The sequence below is a fragment of the Heliangelus exortis genome, chromosome 6, assembly GCF_036169615.1.
Source record: "Heliangelus exortis chromosome 6, bHelExo1.hap1, whole genome shotgun sequence".
NCBI lineage: Eukaryota > Metazoa > Chordata > Aves > Apodiformes > Trochilidae > Heliangelus > Heliangelus exortis.
Window position 1 is genome coordinate 19,268,733 of NC_092427.1, and position 21,878 is coordinate 19,290,610.

At 39.5% G+C, this 21,878-nt stretch overlaps 1 protein-coding gene across 5 annotated transcripts in view; it reads left to right on the forward strand.

Moving 5' to 3' along the window:
* PARD3B (par-3 family cell polarity regulator beta) overlaps positions 1-21,878 on the forward strand; it is a 375,207-nt gene that overhangs the window by 91,623 nt on the left and 261,706 nt on the right. The gene's annotated exons all lie outside the window — the stretch shown is intronic.

The following is a 21,878-nucleotide window of genomic DNA, read 5'->3' on the forward strand; positions in this document are numbered from 1 at the left end:
ACATAGGATCTGTTCACTTGTGCTTGAAACAAGCTGGAAGAACAGGTTAAAATTCAGTAATCCTCTTTGCATTGACCCCCAGGGCTGTTGTGGCCCATTGCATAGCCCAGGGAGTGAAACCTTCAGTGCCGAGATGTGTTCTTCGTTTTGTGGGCACTCGTGGGGAAAGGATTTAACACAGCACATCATCTCTTGGATGTAAAATTAATATCAGGATTTTATGATGCACTTGAACTGTTGGCAGCAAATGTTGGTAAGGAAAAGATAATTTCATTGTGGTAGTAGTAAACTGGGACTTGAGGAAAACTAGGCCTAACTCCAGGTTTGTTACAGATATCAGAACATGAGGGAACATATACAGAATATGGAGAAATTCTTCATATTATCTTAAACTGAAGCAGATTATTTTAAAAGTATTAAATTAAAAAAAACAAAACAAAACACATGCTTTCTAATTCCTGTTCACTAGAAGAGTTGCTAAGTTTTAGTTTGTTTTTCTTTTTAAGGATACTTCAGTAGTATTTGTATATGCTTTAAATTCATAGATTACCAGTTTGCCTTCTCAAATGCATAGCAATCTATATAAAAGTCGTGGAGCTAGAACTGGGATTTTGTAGTATCTCAGAATCAATTTACCTCATGATTATAGAGCAGTTTTCAGTGCTGCAAGATATATTTTAATATGAACATACTTTCTTTTAATCTTTTGAACTTATATTTTGGTTTTGTTTTGGAAGATATTGAAAGCAATCCAAAGTAAAATTCAAGTGAGTACATTGAACCCTTAGCCTCTCTGCTGAGACTCCCTGTGGTGATGATTAATTGCTAATATGAACATCTGTGAGGGAAAAGTGGAAGTGCCAAACATTTCAGAGGGGCTGTAGCTACTTGGTAGGCTTCACATTCTAAAGATGTAGGAGAAAGCACCTCCAATATTGTTAAATCTCCCTCCATTAGTAACTCAGATGATGTAATCTGTGTTTTTTAACTATGCCCAAGGAAGTTTTAGTTAAGTAAGTCACTGAATATTGGTGAGCCTAAAATCTGGTTGGGTGTAGAGTAACATTTTAGGGCAATTCTGATGGTATTTTGGAAGAACTTGTTTTGGAGAGATTTATAGATGAATCAATTGGATCAACACATGTCCAGGTAAGACAAAATAATGGTAGACTTCTGCAAAGGGGAGTGGGAATGTGAGCACAACATTAATGTGCTGTGAATGTATGTGATTTCTCTTTAGTAGTAATGATTTGAGAGTCTTGGACTCATGGATTTGTAAGAGACAATGGCAGTTGTGTTGAAAATGTATTTATCACACAGGATCTACCTTTCATTTGCCCATGTTTATCTAGGAATAAAGTCACTGCTAGAGTGGAAAAGTGCTGTTTGTATGCCCGTAACTAAAGTGCAGCTGTTTGCTTGGCATTGTTCCTCACACATGAAATGGTAGGGTGCTTCCACTGTTCCCACTAACAGGATCAAATATCATCATATGCAGTAGAGAGAAGCAGGTAAAGGGAAGTTTTCACAGTATGGTTTGGGAATGTTCCAAGTGTCTGCTGGAGGTGGGCTCTTCCATCTGCTGGCTGGCTCATGGCTGGCACTTGCTGTGTTGCTGCAGCTGAAACTGAACCATGCTCCTTAGTATGCAGAAATGCTTTTATTTTTCTTCTTTTCCCCAAAGAACCATAGAATACCAGGTTGGGAAGGGAGCTCAAGGAATACCTGGTCCAACCTTGCTAGGTAATAATGTAGTTTAAATGAGATGGCCCAGCACCCTATCAAGCTGAGTCTTAAAACTCTCCAGTGTAGAGGAATCCACCACTTCCTTTGGGAGACTGTTCCAATGTCTAACTGTTCTCACAGTGAAAAATTTTCTTCTGGAGTCCAATCTCCAGAAGTACAATAAGTAACTTGTACTTATTACCCCTTGTCTTTTCCATGTCACTTCATGTAAAAAGGGAGCCTCCATTGTCTTGGTAGCCAGGCTTTACATACCAGTGTACAGTAATAAGGTCTCCCCTAAGCCTTCTCTTCACAGGACTGAGCAAACCCAGTTCTCTTATCCTTTTCCTGCATGACAGGTCCTCCAGTCCTCTGATCATCCTCAGGGCCCTTCTCTGAACACTTTCCAGCCTGCTGGTATCTTTTTTGTTGTCACAGTTTAATACTGGGCCAGCAATTAACCAAATGACAGATACTCTCTATTAATCCCCTTCCCCTGATAAAGAAAAGAGGGAGAATAAGGGAGGGAGACTTACAGGTTGGAAACTAAACTACACAGCTTTAATGAAACAGTAATGATAAAAAAAGGAAAAAAAACCACATTAAATATATACAAATATGCAGAAAAACAATACCACGTTCTCCCTCTCTTCCCCCAAATAACACTCATGTCACCATGGAGGCTGCAGGGCAGCTCTAGAATAGTCCCAGGCTGGACTCCTGGGGTCAGCAGCAATCAGGAGCTGGAGGCAGGAACGCAGATTTGGATGGCATGGATCAGGATCACAGACAGACAGGAGGAATCCTCCCAGGATGCTGAAGCGAACAGGAGGAGGTGAAGAAGGGCTTGACCCTGGTGATCCCACAAATTTATGCTATGATATCTATGGGATGGAATACTCTGTTTGGCCCATTTTGGTCACCTGTCTTGTCTGCTTCCCCCTAAAGGAGAGTTGCAGGTGTGACCCTTTACGCCCTTTCTGGAGCATTAGACATTTCTCAGAACTGAGCAGTGGCCTTGGCTCTGCATCCTATTCTCTAACACTCAACTATAAACATGGAGTGTTATCAGTCCTAGAAGCAGACACTGACTGAGAAACTTGCTGTTAATTTCAGCAAGTGCAGCTACTTACAAGAGACTTAGCTGAAAGCAAAATTACAGGACAGAAAATTAATTCTGTCCTGGTCCAAACCAGGACATTTGTATAGCAGGGACCAAAACTAAATGCAGTAATCCAGCTGTGGTCTGACAAATGCTGAGTAGGACTCAGCAGTAGAGTAGTGTAGAGTAGGATAATAACTTCTTCTGTACTCAGCGCTGGTGAGGCCACACCTTGAGTCCTGTGTCCAGTTCTGGGCCCCTCAGTTCAGAAAGGAGATTGAGGTCCTGGAGCAGGTCCAAAGGAGGGCAGCTGGGCTGGTGAAGGGATCCAGCACAGATCCTATGAGGAGAGGCTGAGGGAGCTGGGGCTGTTCAGCCTGGAGAAGAGGAGGCTCAGAGGAGACCTCATCACTCTCTACAACTCCCTGACAGGAGGTTGGAGCCAGGTGGGGGTTGGTCTCTTTTCCCTCGCAACTCTCAGCAAGACAAGAGGGCACGGTCTCAAGTTGTGCCAGGGGAGGTTTAGGTTGGATATTAGAAAGAATTTCTTTACAGAGAGGATGATCAGACATTGGAATGGGCTGCCCAGGGAAGTGGTGGATTCTCCATCCCTGGAGATATTTAAAAAGAGACTGGATGTGGCACTCAGTGCCATGGTCTGGTAACTGCAGCAATAGTGGATCAAGGGTTGGACTTGATGATCTCTGAGGTCCCTTCCAACCCAGCCAATTCTATGATTCTATGATTCTATCTCTGCTGGTGATGCCCGTGTTGATGCAACCCGGCATCATGTTGGCTTGCTTTGCTGCTGTGGCACACTGTTCACTCATGCTGAGCTTGTCCACCAAGGCCCCCAGGTCCCTTTTGACTAGGCTGCTCCCCAGCCAGGTGGATCCCTGTCTGAGCTGTGCTGTATTCCCACAGTGTATTCCACTCCCAGCTGCAAGACCTTACATTTGTACCCATTGAACTTCATAAGTTTCTTGCTAGCACATGTCTCCAGCCTGTCAAAACCTTTCTGAAGAGAGGCTCTCCCTTCTGGAGTGTCAGCTTCCCCACTCATTTTGGTGTCACCTGCAGACTTCATCAGAGTGCCCGTGATCTTAACATCCATTGGGCCCAGTGTCGATCCTTGGGGGACCCTGCTTGTAACTGGTTGCCAGTTTGAGAAAAAACTATTTATTACTACTACTGTTCCCTCTGGGTACAGTCTTGTCAGCCAGTTCCCCACACATTGCACAGACCACATGTCTGGGCTGTAAGATGTCAATTTCTGTAGGAGTATATAGGGGACTGTCAAAAGTCTTGGAGAATCCAGGTAGACAATGTCAACCACTCACCCTGTGTCAATTGAATTGATCACTTTGTTGTAGGAGGGGATCAGATTTGTCAATTTTGATTTGGCCCTGGTGAATCCATGTTGGCTTTTCCCAGCTACGTGCTTCAGTTTACTTGAGACAGTCTCCAGGAAGACAAATGGGTTCTCCTTGGAACCTTTCTTGTAGATGAGGTCGTGACATCAACCTTCTTCCAGTCTTCACGGACGTCTCCCAGTCTCTCCAGCTTCTCAAAGATTATGGAGTGTGGTCTTGCAATGACATCCACCAGCTCTCTTAACACTCTTGAGTGGATATTATCTTAGCCCATTGATTTGTATGGCTCAAGCTCCTGTAATAGCTGACACATCAACTCTTCCTTCACTGATGGTGGGGCTGTGTCTGCATCAACCCAGATTTTTGTTCCCATAGCCTGGGACCCAAGTACCATATTATGGCTTTAAAGACATTAAAGGAAACCATCTAGAGACTGGCTAAAAATGGCTACTGGTTTTTCAAGGATCGCTAAAAATACCAAAATAGGGGGAAACCCTGTCAAAGTTGTCTTTTATTACCATGTACTTAAATACCTGGTGTGAAATGAAAGTTGAAGCAGCATGTGTGGTGCTCTTGGATATGAAAACTTTTAAAAAGAGATACAGAATCACATCAGCAGTTGACTCTTTTTTTTTTTTTTTTTTTCACTTTTAATGCAGCTGCTAATGGATTTGTTTTTTTTTTTTTTTTCTTTTTTCAAAACATCAGTTAATGTGAGTTAACTGATTGAACTGAGACTCAATAACTGATAATGGGGACCAGATAGAAGAAACATTTAAATGTAAATGTGCTGTCTGTGCCCCTTCATATTTTCAAGAGATTGAAAACTGAACAAAAATTTATTTAAAGTAATTGGATTTGAATTACATGTATTTCTACATTTATATTAAGCAAATAATTGATTTTCAGTAATCAATCACCATAAAAATGTTCATGTGCAATTAAACATCTTTACATTGAATTTAACACTTTTTATATACAAAAATGTGTTATGCATTTTATTTATTTATGCATAATATTTACATGAAGATATTTAGCATAAATTTATTCAGTCTTAATTTTTACATTCAGCTTAGGAAATGCTGCATAACTTTTAATATTTAATAAAATGTTAGTTTTTTCTTTATGGATTTTATCAAGTTAGTTTTAGTAATTGGAGTTCTAATAAGGCTATAAGGAAGTAAAGTGAATTTTAGTTAAGAAAAGATGGGAAATGTTATGGATGTGTATTGGGAAGAGTTTTGTATTTAAAGCTAATACATTAAACAGAAGTGGTTTCCAGATGATGAGAGACCAGGGAGGGGTCTTTCAGGGTCTTAGAGCTAACAGTGCTCAGTTCTTGCATTTTTTTTTATACAGAGGCTGTAAGAAAATAAGACTAATAAGCTTCCCAGATTTTCAGTTCTCAGCTGATTTTTAATTTTGAACAAATTTATTGCTGAAATGATTGTGTAGAAAACTGAAATTAGAATACCCTCTGCTGAGAAGTGACAGCTATGGCTGTCAGGACCTTGTAATTTTCTCTCTTCAGGAAGCTCTAGATCTGTGGTTAGCTTTAGGCTTTCCCTACTTCAATAGTTTGAGTTACCTTAAAATATTTTGAAGGACCATGCTACTTGTGAGCAGTTCTGTGGAGGGCAGAAATGGGCTGGGGAATTCTGTTACTTTTTCTAGTCTTGTTTACTTTACCTTAGAGATTACACAGTAGCCTCTCAACATGATGCTAAGTTGTGGTTGAAGAGCAGATAAAACCCAATAAATATAAATTATTATATTCCTGTGGGAGTGGGGTGACACGTCCAAAGACACATCTAAAGAACAAGTTCTGCTGGGTCAACAGAAGCTGTAGAGTTTGTTGACAGAGTAAAAGCATGGAAAGGGAAAAAGCTAGCAGGTAGCAGAAGCCTTCTAGTAATTATTGTGATGGGTTTGGACTGGAGCCTAGGGAAGAGGATGGAGATGACTTTCTTGCCTTCTCCTTGTACTAAAGCTATGAAGGTCAAGAGGCCAAGGACTAACTAGTTATTAGTAGACTGGTGACATGGAGAAGGATCAGCAGATTGGAGGCACATTTATGCAAACATAATTCTAATTAAAACACAGGTAACCTAAACAGCATGTACAAGAGAAGAAAAAGAGCAAAAAAAAATTTTTTTTCTGCAACTCAGTCACAAACGTTTTACAAACATCTCATTTGAGGTCACAGTCCTTAACGTCACTTTCAAAAACTGTGCTTTTAAGTGCATTTAACATTCCTTTTATAAAATATCTCACATTTGATTGAGTTGCCTTTATCTCATCATTATTTTTTTTATGTTACAAATTGTGTTACTTGTAGACGTGAACTCTGTTATGTGTACACAATTTTCTTGCAAGAATCAGAGCCCCGTGGGGCTGTTCATGGTGGTGAACAAGTGTGCCATGCTGGTCAGTGGCCGGTTGTCCCAGTGGTGAGCTGGCAGTGTAGATGTGTCCAGTGATTTCTAGTTGTCCATTTCCTCTCTATTAAATTTGTGTTAGTGAATAATGGGCATTCTTGTGTTTGCCAGCTGTGGCTTCCACTTATTATTCCTGCAGTGTGCCATGTGTTGGTTTGATTTGGGCTTTTTTCAGGGTTTTAGAGTGTAGCTTGGGAATCCACTTCTTTAAATCAGGAGTGAAGTTATTTTGGAGGACCTTCCTGAAGACCAGTGTCAAGTTCTACTGTGTGTGTGCCTCCTGAACCACTAATGAAAAATTATTTAACTGATACTGGGTAGGAACCTGTGAGACGTGATTTCAGCTAAGTGAAAAAACAGTCTCTTGGAAAGAAGGTAAAGAGAGGATAAGGAATCAAGGCAACATGAATATGGTTCTTACCTTGTCTGGAATTCTTTTGGTAGAAGCCTCAAAGGACAGTGACCTGTTATGAAAATGTGGTTTGCTTGGAGGGGACAGAACACTTGCTGTTGTAGCCATAAAAGAGTGGAAAGCTGTATGTATGGATTGAACTGATTCTGAGGAGCAAGAATGTCACTCCTAACAGTGGTGGGTTTGTTGTTTTGTTTGTTTATGGGAAGAAAAAAAAAGTCAATAAATTTTTCATAAAAGTAGACAAAAACCTTAATGTTATTACAATTTTCTACAATTTGAATGTTCATGTATTTCAGATACTTAGAATAATGTCATGTAATTAGGTGATGTGACTGTGAGGAAGGCAAATGTGCATCCATTCAGGTACTAGTTGTAAAGCTGGGAAAATACTTATTCCCTTTTACAGATTTTGGTGACACCTGAGGTGTCCTGATGTGAACTGATAGGCCAAAGAAAAGCCATGCTATGATTTCTGGAGAAAGCTAGAATACTGGGCTTGTTTTGTGGCTTCAGTTTTGATGACTCCTCATGATACTCAAAATATTTGAAGATTCGTGAAACATTCTGGGAGATTTTTCTCTTAGCTGAAAGTATTTTGTTCCTCACCTGTTGCATTAATTATTAAGTAGTTTAGCTTACTTTTGAAAGTGGAACCTGGTGTATTATTCACTTTGAGTTTGTTTAGGTATTTTATAAAAAATGCTTTGCTTTTCTTAATAGGTTCCTTTACAACTTGTAATGAGCAGTGTAAAATGAAGGAACAAGCTTCTCTCTGAAAAATCATATTTGAAATTTCTGAGTTACGATCTGAACAGTCTGATCATTTATTTCCAAGACTTATCACTATTTTGCAGAATATTTGAACTGCTGCAATCAAAATTTTAACTGCTCCCTAAGCAGGAAGACTTTTTTTTCAAAAAAGCAAGCTTCAGGTCACATTAATCAGTATTTCAGAGTAATAGGACTCTGTTAATTGAATGGAATCTCTTGATTAAATATATTCTTTATTATTCAATAAAAAGTTTTAGTTTAATTAGTGTAGGCATTAAGTCATGCTCAGTATTTTGCAGTATATTCAATACAACAGAAAAGTTTCCTTTTCTTTCAATTATTTTCCTAGAGATCATCTCCTTATGAAATGTTAAGGTAATTTTAATCATTGTTCAGAGGTCAAACTTGTAGTCCATATTTTTATTGCTAAATGTTACAAAACTCTGAAACAAATACATGTTCAAGACTCTTCTTAATAGGTCACTGAAATCCAGACTTGGAAATGAGGATTGTGTCAAAATCTGTCCAGCAAACAATGATAAAATTACTTCTGGAAAATGTATTTAGGTTTTATTTTCAGGTCCCATACTGATGTGGAATGACAAGAACATTACTAGTGTTGTAATTTTTTAATTGGCTGTTGTTTTCTCTTTTATATTCTGTTTTAATACTGTGTGTTTATATTTGAGTAACAAGTGCCAATGTGTGGATGTTTAAAGGATACAGATGTAAGATTTTTTTGCTTGCAAACCTATATCCATGGGATGCATGCAAACATAGCTGCTTCTGACTTTGTAAATACTGTTTTCTCAGTTGTTTTGAATTCCAACTCTCAGTTAGAAAACCTTAAAAAATATGTTTAATTTTATTGTGTCTTTTGAACATGATGTCAGCATTTGATTTGCTTACTAAGAAACTTAACTATGAAATTATTATGTGGACAGCTAATAATAGGATAAAAACCAAAAGAAAACCAACCAACCAAAAAAAAACCCCTGAAATTTATAATGTAGATCATTCTTCCAAGGAGTATAACGAGCAAGACAATGGTAGGATGGCTGTTGAGAACTCATTACTGAAAGGAGTAATTGTCACTGAAGGGGTTTTTGTTACTGCCAGGGCTCTGACTATCTCTGGAAATTTTACTTTTAGTTTCATTGTTTTCACAGTAATGGTGAACTGTCAAGTCAAAATATTTTTTCTAGTCCTTCTGTTCTGGTTGTTTGTTTGGGAATGTATATTTCTGGAACTGGAGTGTTTGGAACCACCACACTTCTTTTAGAGTTTCGGAATGTTTCAAATTTTGCATCTTCTGAAAGAGCAAAACTTTTCAAGTTTCTTACTTACTTGTTGGAGACTTCCTATACTGGTGTGACTTAAAAAAAAACCCAAACCATAAAAGACCCCACAATTTTTCTGTGAGTGACAATGATTGACTTCCTAGTCTTCAGTTAATGAGGATTCACAGGATTTTGGTAACATTCCCATTGCATTTCTGTTAAAATTCTCCCCCCTCTTGTGTTGTTCTGCGTCTCAAATGTTATGTATAAATGGATCATGACATTTAGAAACTCTCTTTGGGGACATGATTGCTTGAGGGTCACCTGACTGCTGCTGCTGAAACATACAGGGTCATGATTTTTGAAAATTACATCTCTGTGTGAAAGGCAGAAGGTATTCATTTGCTATTTATTTGCTGTTGTTTTCAAAGGGGCATATATGCTTTATTACATTGCAGTAAAACCCCCTCACTCCCCCAGCCCCCTGTTTATTGGCAACTTACAAAAAGCTAACAGAGACTTAAAGCATTAGTTTGTCATTAGGGACAGGCCTTTCCTCATCAAGGTGACAACCAGTTTTGTAAGCTTACTTTTGCCTTTCGAGAGCCTGACATATAAACTGTCAGAGACAGGGCAAATAATGCAGTCTCACTAAGCCAGGCATCAGTAGGAACAGGACAGATTAGGCAGTTGTAAATACTGAAATGTTTTTCTGCACAGACAGAAAGAAACACAGTGTGAGAACTCTATGACGTGTGGCAACATCCCAAGATTTATCAAGCCTGTCTGTACTAATGAAAGTTGTTGTGTGTGTTATGTTGTACAGATGGCTTTACACTTTCTGATGGGTTTTACAATTCAAGTATTTTTTGTGCCACTTTTTTTTTTTTACATCCAAAGTTCCATACCCATAATGTTGTCTATAAAGATCAAAGTCATTTAAAAATAAATAAACAGCTAATTCATATGCTGTCACTGAGTAATTGTGGCCAAAGCAAAAACTTATTTTTGCATATGATGCATACTATCAAATCAATGAGAGCAGGAAAAAAAAAAAAAAGTGTGACTTGGCAGAAATTTTCTGGGTTTTTCTTAACTTTACAGCTAAGATGACTATGTGCACATTGAGATGATTACCAGGAGTGCAGTGCAAAACTGAGGCCAGCAATCTCCCCTCTATTTAACACTTGTGAGGCCACAGCCAGACTATTGTGTCCAGTTTTGGTCTCCTTTGTGCAAGAAAAACATTGATGTACTTGGAGCAAGCTGAGCACAGATGTCACCAATGTGATCAGGGATGCATGGAGGGAGAGGGTGAATGCACTTGCTGGTGAGAAGACAAGAGTTAATGGACAATAAGTGATCATGAGGAAGGCCATTAAGAGAAACATTTATTTGCACCATGAGGGAGGTCAGGTTCTTCATCCTTGGAGATACAGAAAACTCGGTTGGGCTCTGGGCAAGACACTAGAACAGGTTGTCCAGGGAAGTTGTACAAGGCCAGGCTGGATGGGGCCTTGAGCAACATGATCTAGTGGGAGGTGTCTGCCCACGTCAGGGGCATTGGAACTAGGTGATCCCTTCCAACCCCAGCCATTCTGAGATTCTGTGAATTTCAAGGTAAGCAGAAAGGAAATAATCAGTCTTGCATTTTGCAGTCCTCCTTCCATTTCTTTTTTCACTTGGATAAAGGAAGAACAAAACCACATGGCATTTATTATCTAGCAAGACTCAGAAGCTATTTCACATAAAACCAGAACAAGTGTGACAGACCAAAGGAGCATTGGACATGAATCTTGTACAGGAGGAATGTACTTTGGTATATTTACTTCAGTCAACCCTAACAAGGCTTTTTTAACGTGTTCTATGCATCTGCCATCGTAATTAAAAATCCTTGACATTTCGGCACATGTGTTTATATCTGCCAGGAAGCTACACTGAGCCAACCATCAAGGAATGTCTGTATTGTTACTATGGACCTCCCTAACAGCTTTTAAGTATTTACTAAGTGGCTTCAAAAATTACATGTCAGTCATGCTTTCTGGGCTTGTAAAACATGGCCACAAATATCAGTTTTAAGTACCCAATCAGCTGAATTGTTTGAGGTACAGTTCCATGTAAAGGTTAGACAGGAAAAGGAGGTATATAAGGTCTCATCAATCAGACTGTTATCTGTCAGATAAACAAATAGATTGTTTATTTGCCAGTGACCTTCAAAAAAACACCCCAACAACCTAACCCCAAACCTGCCAGTGCAACTATAAGGAAATAACAGGAAGGTAAGTATATCTTTTGATTTAATCACACAGACACAAGCAGTTAGACTTTCTGAAAAGCATGTTTTAAAGGGTTTTATCAGGCATGATTTTTTAATACAGTTGTTTCTTTTTGCCTTTATAGAATAGTTGATGACCTCCCCAAAATAGCAATTAAAAAAACACACAATGCAAACAAGCAGTACAAAAGCAAACCAAAACAAACAAAAAACCCAATATAAGGGAAACTGCAAAAGAAATTACATTAGGCTGTCAAGTAACTTAAGAGATCTGGGAACTCAGATTCATAAACTTAGCTGGTTACCCAAATCCATTGACAAGACTGAGAGCTAAATACAAGACTTGTGTTAATGAAGTGGTCCAGAAGTTCTGAACTCCCAGAAGTAATGGAGACTTTGAACTCCTCCCCAAGGCTGTGATGTCAGTAACCCCAAATCTAATGAATTCAAGTAAGCACAGTCAGTGTAGCTCTTCAGCCAAAAAAAAAATAATCCTGACTGGGTGGTAGGGCCACCGTGCAGGCACAGCAAGAGGGCAAGGGAAGGAGTTTTATAGGGTTAACATGCAGTCTTTTCTTCATGTAGAGCAGTCTCTAATTATGTTTTAGATGCAGTAGGTGATAGGCAAGAAGAGAAACTCAAAATTACCTGGGAAGTAGATTTGCTGAATGAAATGTGAAGATTGGAAACAATTGGTATCTTACTGTTTGCACAAACTTTTACAACTTAGTCATAATTTGAAAATCTCAGCTTAATTTCTGAGGAAAATTATTATTTAAAATAATATATATAATATATATATAAATATATATATAATATATATAAAAATAATTTAAAATTATTATTTAAACTTCTTGATATAATGCAAGAAAATACAAACATTTGAAGCGTTTGTCAGTAATGACAACCTCCAGTGGCTCTGTGCATTTAAACCAAAATAAATCTTGCAGGGCTTCACCAGTCCTGACCTCACATAATCTGCTCTTGGGTCTTCATTTTTGTCCCCTGCTCTGCCCCTTACATTGTGCCAAAACAACTGCACTGTCACTTAGGTAAGGATCTCTCCCTGCCACCAGCACAGTCTTGTCCCTTTCCTCAGAAGGAGCTGGGACGTGGGCTGTGCCTGGTCCCTATTTTTAAAGCATGCTGCTTCTCTTCCTGTTTTGTATTTTCCTTGTACCCTTGAAAAATTTCTAGAGCTGAGGCTACCAATTTTTGTACCAGTGTCTGTACTGTGTACAGTAGGATTCTGTTCTTGGTTAGTTTTAGACAGTACCATGAAAAAACTGAAAAAGGGTAGGAGAAGTATCTGGTATTCTGAGGAAGATACCTTGTTGTATGTGGTTTTGGCATGTAGGTAAACATGATGAGATCTTTTATGTAATGTATCTTTAGTTTGTTTTCATATGTTGGTGTGAAGACTGCCATATGGTGTTTTTCCTTGACAGCCTTTAAGTTAAAGGAATTCCAAAGCTATTATGCAAGGATACAATTTTAAATACTTATCAGTACATACCAGAAAAATACCGTGAAAGAACAGAGGAAAGGCTGTAAAGCTCCAGGAAAGCTTTAAATTGGAAAATTCAATCAATTTTTGAGGTACCCTAATTACCTTAGTTCTGTCTATGTTGTACTATTACCACTCTTTCATCTTTCAATCATTTGAACAGGAGTCTATCATAAGTAATATATAGAATCTGATTTAACATTAATGAGCTTGTGGAGTTCTGACACCACATCCAAAATGGCTTCCATCAAGTTTTTTTGTTCACCATATGGTACACTTTATTCTTAGTCTTCTAGCCTCAATCTAAAGTGTTTTTTTCCCCTTGTGGATGTAAGTATAACCTGTGTGTCACGGTTTAACACTGGCCCGGCAATTAGATCGAGTAACAGATGCTCTCTATTAATCTCTCTCTCCTCCCTGATAAGAAAGGAGAGAGAATAAGGGAGAGAGACTTATGGGTTGGAAACTAAACTACACAACTTTAAGGAAACAGTAATGATAAATAGGAAAAATTACTAAATATATACAAATATACAAGAAAAGGATACCACATTCCTCCCCCCTTTCCCCCAATAGCTCTCACGTCACCACTGAGGCTGCAGGGCAGCCCTGGGAAAGTCCAGGCTGGACTCCTGGAGTCGGCAGCAGTTGGGAACTGGAGGCAGGAACACACAGATATGGGCTGGCATGGATCAGGACCACAGGCAGACGAACGGACGGGATCCTTCCAGGATGCCGGGTGAAAGAAGGGAGGCAAGGAAGGCAGGAAGGGCAGGCAGCCGGAAGCTGGAAATCTGGCTTGGCCCTTGTGATCCCTCAAATTTATACTGAGGACGATGTGTATGGGATGGGATACTCTGTTTGGTCAATTCTGGCATCTATCTTGTCCATTCCTCCCCAAAGGAGGGCTGCAGGTGGGACCTCTTTATCCTCCTGGAGGGTAAAATGTTTTCCTCAGAGCTGAGCAGTGTCCTTGGCTCTGCACACCAGACTCTAGCAGTAACTATAAACATCAAGTGTTATCAGTCCTAGAAACACACACAGTCTGAGAAACTTGCTGTTAGTTTCAGCAAGTGCAACTACTTACAAGAGACTTAGCTAAAAGCAAAAGTACAAGACAGAAAATCACCTTTATCCTGGCCCAAACCAGGACACTGTGCCTGTAGAAGGGCAGCTATTAGGAAGGTGAATTCCTCATGTCATCAGCAGAAACATTTCTGCAGTAATGTTCTGTTCCATGCAGACTTCATGACACATGTGCAGAGCTCTCTGTCATGGGAGCACAAACATCAGTCCCCCTTTTATAAGCAGACAGATGTATCACTGCTGCAAGACTACAAGTACAGTTTGGTAGCCTAAGGAGATGTTAACACAGTGATGTGTCAACAGGAATTTCTTTAGCGTGGTTCACAGAGCTGAAGCAGCTGGGGAATGGAGAGCTGCTTTTCTTCCTTGGTTTAGTTCCCTGGCCATGGATCTAGCAGTTTGTAACACGTATGTGAAGGAGTGGTAGAAACTAGTGGTTGGGGAAAGAGGAAAGTCAAGCCGCAGAAGCCTCCAAGTAGATGTCAGATTTTGCATTTTAGATGGCTTGGTGCAAACTGCTGCCTAAGGCAGTAACTTTGCCTTTATGTAGTGTTGGTGCTGGTGCTTGAGTATCTTTAGATGGCTGCAGTGAAGAAAACACCTGGTTGAATTTATCGAAAAGTTCCAAGAAAACACCTGGTCGAATCCTTGCCAGATGAAAGGAGGGGCATAAAAAAAAAAAAAATAAAAGGGCAGGCTAGAAAGGCTCCTTTATCATTTTGCATTTGGTCATATGTAGGCTGTTGTCAGCTACAGCCTTTCTCCATCTGTGTCTGGTAGTTTGCAGGTACAAGCATGTGGGGAGATTGAAGTTCTGATTGTTTTTAAAATTTTTTAAAATTTTATTTTGAACTTTTCTTTATTCTCTTACAGTTGTGTTATATGCAGAAAGGCATATATATGCAGTGTTTCTTTTTATCATGAGTGCGTAAGGATAAATACAAGATTAATCCTAAAGATCCCAAAGTGAGGGATCAAAGAAGAAGGTAACATGATTCTATGTTGAACTTCATTTTCTGAAATAACTTGAGCCATCTCTTATGTTGCACAGTTCAGTGAAATTATCACCAAGCAATCCATTTACCCCACTTGACAGCTCTTTGTTAAGATGCAAGTGCTTTGTGTGAAAAGTCTTTACTAATTGACACAAAAAATGAGTTTTTTTTTTTCTAGATGATTTTATAAAACTAATAATCACTCCCAGAGGAGCACTGGCTGTCAGAAGTGTAGATATTGTTTAAGAAACATGGACTTGTTTCTTAAATGAGCATTTGAAGTCACAGACAGGGAGCTGGTGAACAAGAAACTAATGTCTTGAAGAAACCAACAATTTTACTGCCTTTTGTTGTAAAAGTGAGAAAGTGAATATAAATAAAGTTTTAGATATGAAAAAATTAAGAAGAAAAACTTGCATCAAACTTGAATGAAATATTTAGTAGAAATTGAGCACTTAAATCCTTTTTTGTGCTTTTGAGTATAATATTCTAACTGTTGAAATTTGCATCTTTTCAGTCAGGTACTGATGCTTGCCTATAACTGAGAACTTCTCTTAGTGATTTTATCCTGACAGTAATTGAAAGCTGATTAATTTAATTGCAGGCAAGCTTTTATTTTGCCATTTTTCCCTTAGTACCCTGTGTACTTGCCTCTTTTTGGGGAGTCAGAAAGGAAATAGTGGTGTGCATTTTGTAATTCAGTATGGGAAAGCTAGTAAAATATACAGGTTTTAGCCTTATTAGCAATAGTCTAGTTGTCAAAAGTGTAGTTTGAAGAGAAATAATTACCAAACATTTTATTTTAAATGGTATATAGGGCAATGGAAAGGCAGCTGTTTCTGTTTTAATGGACAAGTGACTGACAGCAAGAGCTGTAAGTTCTATTTGTTAAAAGGTAAGGATATTTTTCTTTGAAATTCTGAAACTCCACAGAATTGTTTATATTTAGTTGAGCTTAATAAGCAAGCAGTGGAAAAAATTGAAAACTAAATTGAAACAAAATTTTCAATTGAAATTTGAAACTGCTGCAATTTTAATTTGGAAGAGCTTCTTTTTCCTGCTCCTTGCGTGCCTGTGTGGTGCATACCCCAGCAGAGAGCAAATCGTGGCTGCAGTTTGTGCTCACAGTGCTGCACCAGGGGCTTGTGGATTAGATTGCAGCAAGTTTGGGAAAGACCAAAACCCCTGGATAATGTAACATTTCACATGGGAGCCAGGGCTAGGGGAATACTTGGTCTTGTGGGGACTTTTCAGTTTTTTGTGTCTTAGTAGCCAGTTATTCTCTGGGGAGGTTTAGGTTGGACATTAGAAAGAATTTCTTTACAGAGGGGGTGATCAGATATTGGAATGGGCTGCCCAGGGAAGTGGTGGATTCTCCGTCCCTGGAGATATTTAAAAAGAGCCTGGATGTGGCACTCAGTGCCATGGGCTGGGAACTGCAGCGGGAGTGGATCAAGGGTTGGACTTGATGATCTCTGAGGTCCCTTCCAACCCAGCCAATTCTATGATTCTATGATGCTGCTGGTTTGTACTCTCTCTTGCACTCAGTAACATCATTGTCCACTCTTGGTGTTTACCCACCTTTTTGTATAGGAGGGCTGATTTTAACTGAACGTGGGTTTATTTGAAACTTAGTCACTTAATGTTTATGTAATATTTTTAAACTTCTGCAAGCTTTGCAGTTGAATTATTGGTAAAGCATTGAAAGAGCTGTAGCACCGTAGAAAGTTAAAATTGGCCTTCATGGCTTTGTATTGGATTTTCCAACTACAATCAGCAAAAATGTAACAAAAAAGTAATGTTTGGTATTGCTGCCTTATGTTGTCACTACATCAGTATAACTAGGGAGGAGTTTAGTAATAAAAAATGACAGATAAATGCTACTTTTTTTAATTTGTTGATTGTCTAGATAACTAACAGGCTGTTACTAGAAAGTAGAGCAATACTGGGATTAGAACCACTGTATTGGTGTCACTGTTTAACACTGGCCCGGCAATTAAACCGAGTGACAGACGCTCTCTATTAATCTCTCTCTCCTCCCTGATAAGAAAGGAGAGAGAATAAGGGAGAGAGACTTATGGGTTGGAAACTAAACTACACAACTTTAAGGAAACAGTAATGATAAATAGGAAAAATTACTAAATATATACAAATATACAAGAAAATGGATACCACATTCCTCCCCCCTTTCCCCCAATAGCTCTCACGTCACCACCGAGGCTGCAGGGCAGCCCTGGGAAAGTCCAGGCTGGACTCCTGGAGTCGGCAGCAGTTGGGAACTGGAGGCAGGAACACACAGATAAGGGCTGGCATGGATCAGGACCACAGGCAGAGGAACGGACAGGATCCTTGCAGGATGCCGGGTGAAGGAAGGGAAGCAGGAAAGGCAGGAAGGGCAGGCAGTTGGAAGCTGGAAATCTAGCTTGGCCCTTGTGATCCCTCAAATTTATACTGAGGATGAAGTATATGGGATGGAATACTCTGTTTGGTCAATTCTGGCATCTATCTTGTCCGTTCCTCCCCAAAGGAGGGCTGCAGGTGGGACCTCTTTATCCTCCTGGAGGGTAAAATGTTTTCCTCAGAGCTGAGCAGTGTCCTTGGCTCTGCACACCAGACTCTAGCAGTAACTATAAACATCAAGTGTTATCAGTCCTAGAAGCAGACGCTGTCTGAGAAACTTGCTGTTAATTTCAGCAAGTGCAACTACTTACAAGAGACTTAGCTAAAAGCAAAAGTACAAGACAGAAAATCACCCTTATCCTGGCCCAAACCAGGACAATTGGTATAGAAGTACACGAATATCTTCTATATAATAATATAATTTATATATAATATATTATAGTATATATTATATATAATTATTTACTATAAAAGTAACTATATGAGTATATTATACTATATACTATTATATTACTATATTAATTTTTAACATTTAAAAAAAAGTAGATGTTCGGTACAGCAGGTGTACAAAGCTGCAACAGAGTACTAGCATAACTTTTACATTTACAAATGTCTAAGGTGATATTTTTGTGTTTAAAAAAATAAATTGGTTGACCTAATGAACTCCCAATATTTATAAGTATTGAACTGGTAAAGAAAAAACTGGTGTTGCTAACTATGTTGTTGGTTTCATTATATGTTTCTAGGGGACTTCTCAATGTATCCTGAAGCTCTTTTCTATCAGAACAAATTTGCAGTCTGTTTCAATTTTAAAAAAATTCATACTAGAAATGAGAAGCCAATTACTATAATTATTTTTAATAGTTAATTTGCATAACCTTAATTGTATCCACTCTCCTTGAAATGCTGAAGCTGATAAGTATAATGAATTGATTGATTAGCAGTTAATGTATTTATAGTGTTAGAATTGCTACTGGTAGGGTGCTTCTCCAAATGCAGTCCAAAGGAGTTACTTTCTGAATAAATGTTTCCGAAGACAAATGCCTGTTTATTTCATTTGTAAGGAAAGGAATTGCATCTCAGATGGAAGAGGGAAATTTACAATATGTGGAAAATGGGTTTGGTTAATTGGCAGGATTATAGAAATGGTACCAGAATATGTAGAGAATTGACAAGAAAGGACAAGGCTCTCTTGGAACTTATTCTGAATAGAGACATGAAAGAAAACAAGAGGTGCTTCAAATATATCAATGAGAAAGGAAGAGTAGGGGAAAAGTGGGCCCACTGCTAAATGAGGTGGGAGACATGGTAACAGAATGTGTTGAGATGGCAGAGTTGGTGAATGCCTTCATTGCCTCAGTCTTTACTCCTAAGACCAGCTCTCAGGAGTCCCACTTGCTGGAATTAAGGGAGCAAAACTGTGAGGAGAAAGACTCTCCACTGTTCAGTGAGGATTGGATTGGACATCACGTGGGTAAACTGAAAGCACATATATCCATTTTCCTCAGTGGGGCACATCCATGTGTGCTGAGAGAGGTTCCTGATGTTGTTGTTGAAACACTTCATCATTTTTGAAAACTCATGGAAAATGGGAAAGGTGCCTTAGGACTGGAGAAAGCCAAAGTCACTCCAGTCTTCCAAAAGGGCAAGAAGGAGGAGCCAGGCAACTACAGACCAATCAGACTCACTTCCATGCCTGGAAAGGTGATGGAGCAGCTCATTCTTGAGGCCATCTGAAAGAAAAGGAGGTTATCAGGAGTAGTCAGCATGGATTTACTAAAGGAAAATCTTGCTTGACTAATCTTACAGCCTTCTATGAAGGAGTGACCAAATGGGTGGATGAAGGGAGAGCACTGGATGTTATATACCTTGACAGTAAAGTTTTTGATATGGTCTCCCATAAAATTCTCAGAGAAAAACTGAAGAAGTGTGGGATAGATGATTGGACTGTGAGGTGGATTGACAGCTGACTCAACAGCAGAGTTCAGAGGGTTGTGATCAGTGGCACAGAGCCAAGTTAGAGGCCTGAGGTCAGTGATGTTCCCCAGGGATCAGCACTGGGTCTGGTTTTGTTCAATATCTTCATCAACGACCTGGCTGAGGGGATGGAGTGCTCCCTCAGCAAGGTCACTGAGGGTGTGAAGCTGGGAGGGGTGGCTGGCACACAGAAAGCTGTGCTGCTACCCAGTGAGATCTGGACAGGCTGGAGAGCTGGGCTAAGGTGAACCTCATGAAGTTCAGTAAGGACAAGTGTAGAATCATATATCTGGGTGGAATAAACACCAGGCACAAGTAGAGATTAGGGGATATCCTGCTGGCAAGCAACTCCATGGAGAAAGACCTTGGAGTCCTAGTGGACAGGAAATTCTCCATGGGTCAACAATGTGCCCTTATGGCCAAGAGGGCCAGTGGTATCCTGGGGTGCATTAAGTGTGTCCAGCAGGTTGAGGGAGATTCTCCTCCCCCTCTACTCTGCCCTGGTGAGACCACATCTGGAGTGTTGTGTCCAGTTCTGGGCTCCCAGTTGAAGAGGGACAGGGATCTATTGGAGAGAGTCCAACTAAGAGCTGTGAGGATGATTAAAGGACTTGAACATGAAGAAAGACTGAGAGAACTGGGGCTGTTGAGTCTGGAGGAGAGAAAAGGGAGAGGGGATCTGATTAATGTATATAAATATCTGAGGGGTAGGTGTCAAGAAGAAGGGGTCAGTCTCTTTTCAGAGGTGCCCTGTGATAGAATGGGAGGCAACAGACACAAACTGGAACACAGGAAGTTCCACCTCAATGTGAGGAGAAACTTCTGTACTGTCAGGGTGACGGGGCACTGGCAAAGGCTGCCCAGAGAGGTTGTGGAGTCTCCTTCTCTGGAGACTTTCAAAAACCCATCTGGATGTGTTCCTGTGTGGCTTGCCTTAGATGATCCTGCTTCAACAGGGTATTTGATTAGATGATTTCTCGAGGTCCTTTCCAACCACTAACATTCTGGTTCTGTGATCTTTGCCACCTGTACACGCAACACTGCAAGTATCTCATTTCCATACTCTCTAAAAAAAAATTGAAGTTTAACTTAAGATCATGTTGCTTAAAAAATGGTGTGAATGGCATGAACAAAGTGGGTACTGGGAAAGAGGGTGGTGGTAGTGTCTTTTTTCCTTAGGGAATTAATCTTCCCTATATGATTTGGACAAATAAAAACCAAATTGTATGTTGTAGGAGCTATTTGTGTGGCCGTGGAAAGAAAAAAAGCTCCTCATGGAAAATGAGAACAAGTTTTCTACCTAATTTTTAAAAGGGGTTTTTATGTCTCTGAAATATGCATGGTAAACATGAGCTGACACCTTTTTAGCAACCAAACTATAAATGGATGGAAGACCTGAAAATGTCAGCTTTTTCCTTAAAAGCACTTCGGGATTTTCCTTTTTTTCTTTTCCCGTTCTCTTTGTTTCATTATACCACATATGATAGGATGTAATTTTTGACACATGCCTTGGTCATGTCAGAGGAGATTTTATCTCTTAATATTTGATATACAGAGCCTGTACGTGTATCTTAAAGTAACAGAGAGAGAGGGAGAAAGTAGTAAATCAATGCTTTAAGCTCATTTCTGTGTATATCTTGACATTGTGTTGGGGTATTTTTCAGGATTAGCGATGAAAAACTTCAGGGTAATCCTACAGAGTTGAGAAAAAGTGAAATATCATCAATAGATGAAGTATGTTGTACAATCCTTATTAGACAGTATCATTATATGGCACAAAAACTATGCTGTATCAGGTAGCAGGGCAGGAAAAGTGCTTTAAACTGTTGCTGGTACCCTCTCAGTCTGCTCTGGGGTGTTTGTGGAGACAGCAGGACTTCTAATTTGGTTCGATTCATTGGGAATTGATATGTTTGTATGTTTTTTCAAAACTATAACACAGTTAACTATTTTCCTGGAAGCCACATGTATCTGAGTCAGTTGTTGATGAGGCTATATACACATTATCTGATCACTTTGTATTATTAGGGTCCAAAAGGAAGATTTTTGTGAAGGACCAGGTTAGATGAGGATTTTCGTAAAAAACCCTCTTCATGTCAACATTAAGGTGAATTTGGACAGCAGAATGGGCACTCTGTTGTTGCATGAGCTTGAGCTTTCTGTGTGCCTGAAGTTGTGGAAGAGTCAGTGACTGACGGGGAGTTTTCAGAAGCAAAGTATCTGGTGCAAGCCTGCAGGAGAGATGGAAGGAGATGGTAAATACATGGTGTGTTAGAGACCTGTGTGTCTATGTGTCCCTAACTGGACAAAGAAACTTTGATCCTTCCAGAGGCAAAAGTTGGACAATTAGGGAAACTCTACACTGCTACTGTGCCCAATGTATCTTGTCCTTAGAATGTAATTATTGTGTACTGAGAAATAAAATATATAACTTGCTCGGTATAGCTGCCATGTATTAAATGCTGTTCTGCATTTTTAAGCATGTTTAGCCTCCTTGTTTTGGAATGCTCACTGCTGGTAGCATGCTGACAGAA